This window comes from Ambystoma mexicanum, chromosome 13 (assembly GCF_040938575.1).
Source record: "Ambystoma mexicanum isolate Mex_15411 chromosome 13, UKY_AmexF1_1, whole genome shotgun sequence".
Classification (NCBI taxonomy): Eukaryota; Metazoa; Chordata; class Amphibia; order Caudata; family Ambystomatidae; genus Ambystoma; species Ambystoma mexicanum.
The window spans coordinates 251408476-251423164 of record NC_090938.1 but is presented as its reverse complement, the minus strand read 5'-3'; the positions used below and the strand labels follow the sequence as shown (position 1 = coordinate 251423164).

Below are 14689 nucleotides of genomic sequence, written 5' to 3'. Positions count from 1 at the left end.
GCTAACGCTGCTTCCCTCTCAGCCCTTCTTATATTGGTGGTGTGCTGTCTGCATAGTGTTCGAAATCTGCTTGACGCTTTTTGCGGCTACACAAAGTAAAACAATACTTGCCAAATGATGTGAGTGCATGAGCGTTTAATAGACCGAACTGATATATGACGAAGTATCTTAGTACCCGAGTATAGGATGGCACTATCTAAAAATGGCATGAATACTTTTAACAGCTCCTGGGCATATGATGATAACTTGGCAAGTAGTTGCATGCTGGATGGATAGCTCACGCGCAACAAGCAGATTTTGGGAATTGCACACTGCCATGTGACAATCTTGAAACCATGGTGGAATGAGCTGGGGCCCACTTCATTCTGATGGCAATTAATCGAGTTCCCCAAGTGTGTAATAATATTTATTAATAGCGTATGAGTGGTTCATCTACAATACATGAAGCTCTGTATAAATGAAATTCTAATTATATGTAGTGCTCTAGATAAAATTTTCAAGTGGGGAAACTCCCTTTTTTTTGAGTTGAGTAAAATGATTTTTTTTAAGGAATTCAAAATTACGTCTTTGTAGGTGAGTAAAACATGTTTACCTGTAAAACATGTTTTTGTAATAGGTTTGCTTCAACTGATGTGGGTTCAGATCAAGGGTATCTCTCTGCGACTTGAAAGTCAATTAGGTGGTTGAGTGAATACGTTCACAATGTCGCAATGACAGCCTGACCAACATGCACTTAAAAGAACATGCGGAGGTCTGGTCAAAGTTTATAAGTGCAGTCATTCGAAGAGTGACCACAGCGAAAGCTCTGCCGAAATCCTGGACAAACGCGGTGATTGTTCCTATTTTCAAGAAGGGGGTGAGAGATGATCCCAGAAATTTTCGACCAATCGCTTTGCTAAATGTGATCAGCAAGGTTTATGGATCTCTACTCCTTAAACACTTCCAAAAATGGGTAGAGAACGCGCCATGTAATGACCCGTTTCAATCTGGGTTCAAAAAGAACGTGGGAACAACTACCAACATTCTCACGGTTAACATTCTAAAAAGCAAGTCACTTGCTGGTGGCCCACGAACCTATATGGCTTTCGTCGATCTTAGCCAAGCGTTCGACCACGTAAATAGACCAAAGCTTTGGGAAAAGCTAAGGGTCTGGAAGTGTCCAGCAAGCATATTACAACCACTCATAGCCCTCCATACGGCCACTAGAATCCAAGTGAGGCTTGACCATCAAGGAACACTCTCTGATGAGATCCCTACAAACCGAGGAGTCAAGCAAGGATGCCCCTTGGCCCCGGCGCTCTTTTTGACCTTTATAGGGGACTATAAAGAAACAGAGCACATGGTTCGATCCTTCCCTCCACAAATTGAAAATACGAAAATCTCAAGAATTTTATATGCGGACGATATAATTATTGTAGATCAGACAGCAATAGGGTTACAAAGAAAACTGACCAACCTTGCTGCATATATCGCCGCAAATGGCTTGGAGATAAACAAGCCAAAGACTAAGATTCTGTTCTTTGGCAAAGGAAAAATAAAAAGTGACCATTTCACATGGACTTTGGAAGGAGAACCTATCGAGAAGGTGACAGAATTTAAATATCTGGGTATCATGGTGGATAACATGCGAAAGGAAAACGCCATGCAAAAACAACTCCTGAGAAAAACAAAGAGTTTAATATCTCAAGCCCAAGCAATAGACAAGAAATGTGGCCGTTTTTCTCTCATACCAGTTATAGAATTTTACAAAACCAAGGTCATACCTACACTTGTGTATGGAGCTGAAGCTATGCCTGGCCTTCCAAAAAAAATCTGGCCCATGATAGAAAGCCAATATTGGAGAGAAGTTTTAAATCTACCGAGTTCCACACCTCTGGTCTTAATAAGACGCGAAATGAGCCAGCTCTTGATGACCGCATTAGTAGAAAGGAACACCATGATGCTTTTCAGAAAATTACTTCTTGAAAAACGGTCAAAACTACTAGAAGCGATAAATGCAGAAGCTGAAAGTGGTTGCTCCGCTGTCCTGACCCAGTGGTACAAGGATCAAGAATTGAAACTGGATAAAATAAATTGCTCAAAAAAAGACCTGGTGGAAAATCCAATGAAAATTCAAAAGAAACTAAACGAGCTTGATTGGGTCAACACCTTGGAACAAGCAGGTTCTTACAAACTGGTGGCCGATCTACCACTCATGACCTTTAAATTACACGAACTCCAACCTTTTGTGAAAAGATATCCTGATCGTAAATTGAGGAATACTTTTTTAAGAGCTCGTCTTAACTTACTCCACACTAATGAAATTCTCAAGATAAGAGGTCTAGCAACAACAAACAAATGCAGATTCTGCAAAGACCCAGTGGTAGTAGGGACCACAAGACACCTACTCCTAACTTGTCCAGGCGTAGAGTTTATAAGAAATTCTTATCTGAAGACGATGTTAGCAGCGGCACATACCTTTGACGAAGAGATTTGGTGGGCCAGGTTAATCGGAGGGGGGCGTACTACATGGGTTACTGCAACTGCTAAAATCTTGGACACAATACTCGCGACTGCAAACAAAGAAGATGTGTAGAGTAAACTGTAATAATCCAGAAACACAAAACCTTTTAGGTTAAAGAAAGTATAAAAAAAAAAAAATATCGCATTGCGTGCCGGCTTGGAGTAGACCCACTGCTCTCCTATATATTACTACTGTGAAGAATTGTCAACACACATTTGCGCTAGGTGAGAATTCTTGGGTTACACGTGTTAAACCCCAATTATCAGCCAAATACATATCTTAGAATTTGCAATATATATATTGGTGTTTAGCTGGTCATTATCTGGATAATCCCTGTTCCTGAATCTATGTGGAGCTACGATCTCCTAGTTTTGTTTATTGAAGACGCGGCTACGATGAAATCGTAGCTCCGCATAGATTCAGGAACGGGGATTATCCCGATAATGAAGGGCTAAACGCCAATATATATTGCAACTTCTAAAATACGTATTTGGCATGATGCAAAGTGTGGTTACTTTGTATAATGAGGCTGCTTTCAACATGGCTACCTTGTATAAGTGAGGTAAGTGCTGACTGTGGATGAAGGGCATAAGTAGGCTGAGTGCCTCTGGGGAGATAGGACGATTAGATAATGATATAGGTGGGTTAGTTAAGGAGTTGCCCAGAATGCCTAACTAACATAAGGACTTAAGTGACAGATATAACCACACACCAACGTGGGCCATGTGCATCATACTAAAGCCGCTAGGCAACAGGAGTGGGGGCAGCGAGTGGGGAGCAGCAATAGCGTTTACCCCTGCCTGAACCTGCTACAAGGTATTGCTGGCTAGCACAGTTCACCTAGGTTGAGCAGCACAGTTCGCCTGGGTGTGGGAGACTAATACAGTGGGGCTGTATGAGAGCTTTAGAGTGGTGGTGAACAAAGAGAAATAGGCTTAATGAGAGAGGTGTGCTAATGGGTGGTGCTGAAAGCACTACATTTAAGCCTAAACTATTGTCATTAAAATAAGAGATTCAAAGTGGAGCTAAGAATGAGGGTCTGTAATGCTTTCCAGTGGAGATGATAAATGAGGATGGACAGTGTTTTGTGATGTGCCCATTAGCAAGTGAAATCTGTGTTTTTTCCACCCATTCCCAACCAAAACTACACACCTTTTGCACTCTTTCCTTGCATTTGTATTGTGTGTTGAATTTGGCGGTCATTTTTACTTTCTGCTGAATGTTAATGTTTCTATGCTTGCAAAAAAATATATTAGGGCTTGTAAGATATGTAATAAAATATTTACTTCGCAATGAAAATGAACAAATTCATATTAAAACGCAGTATAGATATTTCTGGTTTGAAAATGTCCTTGTACATACTTATGGGTGTTGGTTTAGTGTTTTTGTGAAGTAAGCAGTGTATTGGTGAGTTCAGTGTGATTTCATAGCAAACTGTATTTATTGCAAAATGGCTCTGAATCGGCTTTCGCTGCTCCTCGTAAGTATAATTTAATCTGTTCCTTGGCACGTGAGTGCTTTAAATGCTCCATAGTGCCTGCGGGGCTTTAAAGTATGTGTGATTGTTTCAACCATGTTGGGCAGATGAAAGGAGGTGCTATTCAAACCTGTGGCCTACATTCTGCCTATAGATCACAGATCACCACAGCCGGCAGCTCAACTCGCTGAGCTGCCCTGCCTCCGACGTGATGTTTCAATTCTCTGGCTGATGGGCCATTATCCAAGTTTCGATCCCAGCAGTGAATTTTGTTGCTCTTTATTTTTATTGTGCCAGCCAGGCCGATCAATGCTTGTGACCTGCACGGGAGCGGTTCCTGTGGGGCGGGCGGTAATTAATAGATAGGAAATGGTCGCATGTACATTTCAATTAGTGCCAGTGGGATGGAGAGCTCCCATCCAGGCTTCTGCAGTGCAGCCCCGGGGGGGGGATGTCTAAGACACACAGTCATTAAACATCTTCCAGTTGTGTTGAAGCCGGCATGGCTTTGCCCACGGCTTCTCATCCACCTTTACTCTGATCATTGCCTGACTACCCCATCACATGTGGCCACTGCAGAGAGAGGGGGCGTGCCCAGGGGCAAGAGATGTGTGTCCAAGCGCCCCTTCATCTCCCTGTACCTGTGAGAAATTCGCTCATCCACACGGGGAGTGTGCGCTCTCGCCTGGAATTTTTAGAAGTTTTGTAATGAAAATGAATGATGGTAGATCACTGCACAACAAACGCATAGTCAAGTGTACTCTGGAGGGACACAGCCTACAGGCGCCGTCCTCCCTGTCATGGTCAGCTGGAATGTGACGGCCACGGGTGCAAGCATCTCAAGAAGGGGCAAGGTGACACCCTCCTCCAGCCTAATTAAAATATCAAAGGCTCCATGGATCTGCCCTCTCTACTGTCTAGCGCCTACTGATGAGAGTTAATTGAAACAGGCCTGCGATAGACTTGATTGTGGCACTGACAAGAGGGCAGGACCTAACACCTCTTTGGTATGCAATGTGTCAACTTGAAGCTAGCTCCCGCCCTTGTCTGAAGGGATGTTACCAAGCAGTTCGGGCTGAACTGCCCCTTGTGGGCTGGGGCCAAGCCTGATTTGCATATGGTCTTTCCCCTTCTGTAATAGCTTGGCAGGCGAAGAACGATGGTCTGGAGGGTTGCCCAGAGCAATGCCAGTGGTTAAGATTCATTCTAAACCTTCCAGCCATCACCTCTTTGTTTTTGCTGAAGGGCAGTGAATGGCATGTCTGGGACTATTGTTTATAGTAGGCAACCCCTGAAGAGAGGTCCCCTTTCAGAGGGAAGAAGTATGCGATTTTAGGGAAGTCAGGAAGTCTGTTCTCGCCACAAACTTCAAGGGAGACCTGCGCTTTGATCAAGAGTCACAGAGAGCTCAATTAACCAGAGAGACACTTTGATCCACAACAAACAGAAAGATTGGTCGGATTTAGTAGTACATGTTGTCATCCCTTTTCCTGTTGCAAAACACTCCGTTTATGATCACACGCATAATGGAAGATTGTTGGTGGGGACCCAGGATTGATTCAGTTGCCAAGAAAAATGATGCTAATGGGATTTCCCATGCACCTAGGACGAGTAATTTCGTCCTTGGCACTTAAGGGGTTACACTTAAGGGGTTAAGGTAGGCTTAGCCTGCACCGGCTTTAAAAGAGGGCTGAGCCCCTCACTTAGCAGATCTTCCGACAACTTTGAAAGGAGTAAGAAGAAGTACTTGTTTGGACCCTGACAGTCTGCCTTACATCTTCCGCCAGTGAAGGAAGGCCAGGATTTCCAAGCAGGAAGCAAGATCCCTCCCTTAAACATCTCCCAAGGAACAGAGGGAGATATCGACCTCAGATGACCCGTCCAGCAGCTCTAGAACTGCTACCCAGCCAGCACAGAGCATGCCCTGCTAGGTTCTGCCAGCAAGCTTCCTAGGTGGGAAGCGCCAAAGGGTCTCTGAACAAAGGGCAGTTGCCTGCAAAAACTCTGCGTTGGGCCGTCCACCTTAAAGAACAACACAATATCCCTCTCTACTTGTTGTGTTCCCCAGGGGTCTAACCTTCAACCAATACCTGGCAACTCTTGCCTACTGCATTTCCATTTTCTGCTCATACTTCCAGTGCTATGCTGATGACGCCCAACTCATTTTCAGGCTCCCCTCAGACACCTCTGCTCCTCCCCTCATCTCAGATTGCCTAATCGCTATTCAAAATGGTGTGCCGCCAACGATCTTTATCTAAATGCCAACAAGACTGAGAGCCTGCTCATTGGTTAACCATCCTTTTCCCCTCTCTCTCTGGCCGGCTTCCCTTAGCCCTCTGCTTACCTCTACCTGCGAGGCTAAGAATCTCAGGGTCATATTTGACTCCACACTTTCCTTCTCTGCACACATCTCTGTCTCTAAAAAAACAAATTTCTTACTGCACCTCCTAAGAGGTACCCGCCTTTCCTCTCCTTCCCTCAGAAGCTCACTGTCTCTCAAGCTCTGGTTCTCTAGGTTGGACTTAACTGCTTCTTTCTAAATCTACCTGCCTCCACTCTCTGCCCTTTACAACTAATCCAGAACAGGACTGTAAGACTTGGCCTTGGCTTAAAGCCCTGGGATCGTATCTCTCCAGGTCTGAAATCCCTTCATTGGCTCCCAGTGGATGCAAAGATCAAATTTAAAACCCTCTGCATTGTCCACAAGGCTTTCTGGGGCCTGGGTCCAAAATACCTTCAACTATCCCTCCGTAAATACCTCCCTCTCGAGCCCTTCGCTCCTTTACTTCTAACTCCCTTAGGGGCTGTCATTTTTCAAAGAAACGAGCTGGGGGCAGATCTGTCTTTGGCTGGGGCCTCCCTCTGGAACAGCCTCCCAGCCACTGTGAAACTTGAGGAGAGGTATGTCCGATTCCGGAAGCACCTCAAGGCCTTCCTCTTCGCTTCTGCCTTTGCCCCTCTTCTTCCCTGCTGATCTGTTTTCTCTCTTGGCACTGTGCACCTGGCCACCCTCTGTCCTTCGGGCCAGGTACATGCTCACCTTGCCTCCCTCCTGCACTGCCTACGGGCCACCCCTTACACTGGAATCTGTATCTGTACCCATACAGTCACCCACTTTTCTTCTGCACTTATCAAATATACCCTGTCTGACCAATTCATGCTCCTGCTTCTTGCTGGCTGCACTACCACTTTTTCATTGCCTGTATTTATTTATTTATTTCACTTATTTTTTATTCTTTTCTCCCCTCTGTTCCGCACTTTCCACTTCTCCCCCTCTGCGCACTTTCCTCCTTTTCCATGCACTTGCACGTTCTTAATGTCACTGGGCCTAGTAAGATCGTTGTTTTTGTTCTTCCTTGTTTCCCTCCGTTTGTTTGGTTGCGATCTGAAACACTTGTTTACGAGCGTGATATAAATAAAATATCATATCATATGAAGCCCTGTGAAGAAGCTAGGAGGAGTGCCAAAACGAGCATCAACCAGCGTCCTCCTTTTTAAAGACATTTTTCGAGGCAGTTCAGCTCTCGAACCGGGACCAGCTGTGCCACTGACTGTCATGCAGCAGTCATTAAAGCCATCCGAAGCACCTATATCAGCGTTACAGATCCGCCAACCAGCACAGAGCCGATTCTTGACCATGACCCGCCTTGTAGGCCAGCTTGCAGCTGTCCGTCCAGCCTCACTTGCCGAACTGCCTGCCGCATGATAATTGCTGCTGTCTCCCGTCTTGAACTGTCGCAGGAGCTGCAAAGCGTCCTGGAACTGACTTGACCTTGTCGTGCATCAAGATCATGTCAAGCACTAGGTACATTGAGGTTCTGACCCGCTGGTCCTTCTCTGAAGGCCCAGAATGACATTTACGACCCCATGCTCCCTTGGTGCTGAAACCAAATAACCTTGAACAGTTAAGACAAATCATACCAAAATGTCACCACGATTGTGCCGACATTACTAATACTGCACTCAGTGAGCGCAGTACAAAAATCCAGACCCACTCACGCCCCCCATTACACCAGCAAAGGTGAGCGGTAATTGCGGGGGTATCATTGTAATCTGGCTCAGATGTTGCGGGGTGTCCGCCCGCTTAGCATTTCGGTAAGCGAGGGATAGGAAATAAAAAAAAATGTAAAAAAATAGAAAAGGGCACCAGCAGCGTCCGCACCGTTGCACGTAAATGGGAGGAACTGACGCTGCAGGGGTACCAGGCTGTCGGCGGTGCACACAGAGGTGCGCCGCAGTAAAGGTAAGTGGGTGCGGGTTGGATGATTGCGGGCCGGGGCAATCAGGCAAAATTGATCTGTAGGATCACTGCGCCGTAATTGGAGTCGACATTTTCATCTGTGGAATTACGGACGGCGCGGTGATAACATAGATTTGTTAAGATTGATTACTTTACCGACTACCCTCCTGTCAGTACCAAGAGTGCATCCTTTTCCTTTGTGAAACTATCTGTCCTCTGTGTTCTGTGTTCTTTTACAGGGTAGGCTGTATTTTGTAGTGTGCTCGAACTGTCTGTTGTAAAAATAATATAGATACTTGTATACAACCTTGACTGGACAGTCCCTTTTATCATTGGGTAATTGTAGTTTTGCTGTGTTGGAACTAACCAAAGATCCACAACTTTGCAAAGATAAGCCTGCCGTTCCGTCCACGTTACCAGAATTGGACAAGGACGTTTATAACTTACTTGTGTTCCAATCTGTTTGGATCCCTTCTGGTGTACTGGAGGTGTGGGGCTGATTGATGGTTTAGAAACAGATATTCATCCCTGGACCACTGGTGCCGCGGAAGTTGATTCTTCACAGTGCCGCCCCGGACGTTGCATATATGTAATATCGTTGCACTGTAGGAAACACAGCAGCTTGTGCACCGCCCACCTCACATCTCGGCCTCTGATCTAATCTCTGCCGAATCCCACGCATTACATGTCTCATGAAGCACCCATAAAGCACACTGCTGCGCTTGGTTTGTGCTATGCCACCTTGAGAACAACAGAATAGAGATGGTTGGTTAAGGATGTTTGCAGGTCCTGTTTGATAAGATACCTAAGCTGCAATTACTAGTGCCAAAAGTGGCTTTGTTGATTGGTTGTAGTCACGTGACTGCTCGCATGGGAAGGGTAAGTTGCACAGGTTCCATGAAAGGGGCCCTGGTTTTATGGCCAGCCAGGCCTATCCTCCATGTGCCTTGGGCTCTGCAGGGTTGGGGGGGGGGGATATGCTGGGGCACGAGAAATAAACTTTGACAACTTCCCTTTTTGGATGCCATATCAGCCTCATTTGTATTCCTTATAACAAAAAATGCGACTTGAAAAACCACAAAATACCAATATAAATCTAGTACTGACAGGTGGTCCAGGCGGACCACAAGGCGGTGCATGGTCGTGAGGCCATCTCCACCATGCCTTGCTCTGTGTGGTGGGGCGATCCCAGGAGGCGGATCCTTTGTTACCCAATTTACCTCCTGACCCCGCCCCCCACCACACCCTCTTCCCCTGCCAGGACACACCTGCAGCTGTCCATGAATTCCGAAGGGGAGCATGCATACTGCTCCCTCCCCTTCCCCTAATTCCAGCTCCGGGGTCCCCCCGGAAGTGGATTCTAATGTTGCTGTGGTCGTCTTGCCCCCCCCCCCCCCCGCAACCTTCTCTTCTCTCCTTTTGCCGAGCCCTGATTATTCAGGGTGGGTGGAAAAGCACTTCTGATGCAGGCAGGTCGACAGAACGCCCCTGACATCAGGAACACAGCGGCGCAAAATCCTCCCAGGGTAATGCAGAGAACTGTGCTCCTTTGCACTCTTGCCCCTTTTTATATGGGACATTACACGCCACTGTGCCCTCCCCTCCGCCAGGCCCGAGTCCGCAAACCTGCATGGCACCCTGCCGTGGTGCTGGTTCCACCTGGCGCCTACAGTCAGGCCAGTCCCTCCCGTGATTTTTTGTCCACTCAAACCTCCCGCCCAACCAGGAAACTCCGCAAGGACTGGTTTTTGCCTTTTAGTTCTGCTTCGGATTGCCTGACACTGGCTGGCAATCGTACTGTGTTGCTTTTTCCGTTGTCCCTCAGTTTCGCCCAGGAGGGTGAGCCTCCAATGTCCATCGCTTAGGTTTGGGAACGTTTTGATTTAAGTATCTAGTCTACATATAAAGCCACACAAGATCTAATGTGTGCGTACACATGTATATCTTCGTGCTGGCGTCTAGAACCTTGCTTCATATGGCTTGCGAAAATACACTGGTTCTGCCAGGTGTAAAATGAATGCAGGACTGGGACCCCTTTACAGGAAGGGGTTAAAAGGCAGTGGTAGGATAATGTTGCCTGTGTCAGATAGTAGTTGTAGGAAATACGCGCTTTTATCTTGGAGGAATTGTGGCCTAGTAGACAAGCGACGTGCTTGCTGTAAGCGGACAGCTTGATGCCCAACCCCAACTTCAGTGCTTGACCAAACTTCATGACCCAGGACACATGGCTTTAACTCCCGGGCCGTCGTTCCTTTCTTTGCTGAAAAAGGCCAAGTTACTGTCAACTGAACAAATGACACTCTAGTGCCTTATCTATTTGTAAAGGGAAAAGGGGCCACAAACTCGCCATATACGACTGGCAGCTTCAAAGCTCTTATCACAGCATTTCCCATGTGTCTATTGTAGGTTTTTAGGTGCAGTATGCTTTTGTCTTGTACTTTTCACTCTTACAGGACATCGTTCTATATTTCCACCCTTGTTGAGCAGATCTTGTAGCATGGTGCCTGCACAGGGCCAGCCAGGCGTGCCACCCACCATCAGCCAGCCTTGGCTCAATAAACTCTACTTTTCAAGTAGAGGCTCCCGCCCATACCTATGATATGGCATTTATAACGCGCCTATACAGAAGTGTTTCAAGGCCCAACTCGGCAAGGGAGGGCGAACAGAGGGAAGACGGAGACAGCGATCCTACTAGGCCAAGTGTCATTCAGATCGCGCAAGTGCATGGGAAGGGGGTGGGGGAACTACCAGTCCCAGAATTCAAACCATTAGTCAGCAGTAGTGCAATACTTTTAATGGAGAAGCTGAGGACAAAGCTACTCTGGGGAAGTGAGTACCCTGCTTATTTCTTTACATTTCAAGCACTGTTTACCCCAAAATGGACTACTAACCAAGGAGCTGTTGTCACGGGAGCAGCAATATTAAAGTGGGAAGGTTTTGATGCCCACATGCCTGGCTGTGTGCTTATCCTCAGTAAGTAGCTTCCAATTTGAGAGCAATCTCCCACATTCGAAGACACACTTTGGGTTTTATGTGCCACCCACCACATGCTGCTTCTTTACTGCTTTGCATTTCTGTTAGCAGCTGCAAACCATCGAAAAACAAAAATGGCAATCTTGGGTGGCTGCACACCCTGTGGCCGCTGGATACCTGCCATGTCGTGTGCAACACTTTCAGCCAGTCTTGTTGGCCATCTGCACTTTGCATTCTGGGACTTCTAGTTTTGCTTTTCTTATTACAAATGTAAGACTACAAGCGTCAAAGGAAAACCAGAAAATGCCAACAGTTTTGGCTTTTGTGTAGGCATGGGAAAGGCAATTGCCAGGCACTGCCATAGTGGTATTAACTGGCCAATCAACTGTAGCAGCTGCAGAATGGTGCGAGTACCTGGGCATATAACGGTGCCCTGGCAAGTGTCCATAGTTATACACAAGCCAAAAAAGTTGGATTTGCCAATGCTGTGGCAATTCATTTTTTTTTTTTCTTTTTTTTTTGTTTTTATTTATTTTTTTACATTAACGAGTGAATACAGAAACTTCAAAGTAAAAGGTTGACATGTCCATTTTTAAACATTGTGTAGCTTAAGACACCCCTCCTCTACCTATTTTGCTGGAGAAACGAAATAGCCTTTGCATTTCAAATGATGCAGGAGCGGATTTCAGCGCTGGCGAGATCTGTCTCTTTGGGACAATGTTTAGAAAAGCAGGAAATTACATTTCACCAAAAATGCAGGTCGGGTAACATAGTTTACCCATTCGACCAAAGAAAAAAAGGGCATTTGATCCATGACCTTGATGGCTTAATATTTTGTTCTATTGAAAACATGTCACGTGAAGAAACATTTCCAGCAATGTGACTGCATCTTTTCCATAGTCTCCACCACCTCCTCTTCCTGGGTACATCGAAACACATTACATTTGGACCGCACAGCGTACAAGATCCCACCTGCGGTACCGTTAGGCAGGGCTAGTTTGAGAGTTAGAATACGTTGGGCTTAGGTAGTTTGTTAGTTCGAATGAGCTAGAATTTGAGTATGGGTCAGGCTAAATAGCCGAGGCCCAAAAAAGTGTTAGTGTGAGATGGTGTTGGGACTTGTTCAAGAGAGGTACAAATGTTGCAGGGTGATGACTAAAAAGAATATGGTTGGCTGTAAACTGATGCAGGAATATTGTAAAATTAGTAACATTACATTTCTTACAGAGTCAATCCTTTTAACACAAAAATTGAGCTGCCCCTACTGCCTGGACCCTCGAAAATGTGTGTCCCATTTCTCAGCAGCAGTGGCAGAAGGCACACAGAAGTGGCAACATGCCTCAGTCTACTCACAGCTCAATATACACTCGTACAAAATGGATGAGCAGGGCCATTCATGAATATAAAGGAACTTGGAGTTGGCTGCCTCGGTATACTTGAAGGGCAACAATGTACGTATATATTTAGAGGCTCAACTTTTTTGCACTCGCCAGCTCCCTCCCTCCAGGGGTTGGGGGGTGTTGTGGCTGTGGGGTTAGGTGCCCTTTTGGAATGCCACATGCCTCGGGCCACCCTTTGTGACGAAAAACGCATCTCTGGGTACTTCAGTTGCTGCCTTCCTCTCCTCCTGTTAGCCACCGGGCTGGCGATCCCGTTCAGCACAAATTCCTGAAGTAGGGCTTGGAATAAAGCAGGTTAAAGCACTATACGTATAAAGGTGTGGGTGGTCTGTTTGCAAGAGAGGCAGAAGGGTGCATGGAAGAGAATGTTTTGTCGAAACAAGTCTGAAGATTAACAGCGTTTTTTGCTGACCTATCGGGGGTTACGTGGATTGAGATGGGGTTGTGGGCTAATGTTGGGAAATATGCAGCAATGTTGCTGAGCATGAACGTCGTGAGAAATCGTTAACTGTGAACTATCTGCAACAATTATGCAAATCCATGCTTGCACTAATGAATGATCTGCACAATCCTGCCAATTATATGGGAGATCTTGATTGCACACGCTGCTGGGTCACAATACTGGTCTACAGTGTTGAAAGGATCCAACCAATTGTAACGTCCCTGCGCTGCATACTGCCTGGATTTAGACCACAACATGGAAATGCAAAGGTTACAATATAGACTACTTTGTAGTTGTTGGACACTCTAGGGTCAAATAGGGTATTTTTTCTTTTTTGTAGTGACAGACATCAGAAGGGGTAAAACCAATAATCCGGTCTGATACATTTGTTATCTTCGAAGAAAAACATTGTAGGTATGATCTACAAGCTGTAAGTGAAGAGCGTGTCTCCCTAAACCATCCCATCACTTCATGAAACCTATATAAGTAACAGTTCAGACCCTTTTCGTGCACTTTTTTTTAATTTTTTTGGTAACCGCGATAATATGACAAGATGATTTCTTCCGCTTAATGTCTTCCCTAGTTCTGGTCTGCCACGAGATATTTTTGGGACATTTATTTTTTTAGTTAACTTTTTTTAGAGCCAAGAGGATGCTGGAGAAGCTGAGAATAACCCAGTTTGGTCTGTTCATGCTTGATCTACGATAATCAATTACTGGTCAGTAATTCCAGCTCAAATCGACATCAATGCCATTAAATCTTGTACTGAGCCACAGCATCAAGGGGCTTAAGCCAGTGATGTCTGAAATGTAACTCTGACCACAAGATGTATTGGGTAATCCAGGGAAACTCTGGGACAGTCCTACTAGTGAACATTGAAACCGATTTTAGTTTAAGGTGTATTTGGTGGGTTCGAGTGTAGCTTCCGATTCTAGTGCCATTCATCGCTACAGGCAGGGCTTTAAGTGGGCTCGGCCAAGCCCCCACAGTCTCCAGGAAGGGCTCCCAAACCCGGGCCCACCCTTGACTAGCCCCAGCCACGACGATACCTCATGCAACCTGTGTAGCCGAAGTGCTGCATGGTTACACAGACTGCGTGCAAGTGTCATTAATTCGGTTGTTTTATTTATTATTTTTTTTTTTTAAAAAGTACTGAAACCTGGCTGGAGAGCAGTACTCTCCTATTGCTTCTGAGTAGAGAGTCATCGAGCAGCATGAAAGCCCTTTAGCCTCATGGTTAAAGGGCTTTCATGCTGCCTGGAGACTCTTTATTCCGAAATGATAGGAGATCCGGGCCCTCCTCCTGTCTCGGAGTACAGAGACACAGTTTCACTCAAGGAGCCACATGATTAAAGTGTTCCTTCAACCACGCAGCTCTTTGAATGAAGGGGCTGCCTGCTGTCATGGGCGCCGGGTACGCGTGTGCTCAGGGGCCCGGGCACCCGCCGGCAGAATTATGACGGGGCTGAGCGCCCCCCCTTCCTCCCCCCGGCCGCAGAGAAGAGATGCAGCATGGATGGCCCTTTGTTCCATCCATACTGTCTCTCTCTGGCGGCCCGGGTAAAAACCGGGTAGAAAACGATGTTTAGAAATTGCGGGACAGATGCATCCCTCCATTTCTAAACATCTTTTTGGGTTGGGTGTAGTTGTACAT

At 46.1% G+C, this 14689-nt stretch overlaps 1 protein-coding gene across 2 annotated transcripts in view; it reads left to right on the top strand.

The window, feature by feature from the left end:
• Positions 1–14689, top strand: part of PNP (purine nucleoside phosphorylase) — a 379606-nt gene that overhangs the window by 125669 nt on the left and 239248 nt on the right. The gene's annotated exons all lie outside the window — the stretch shown is intronic.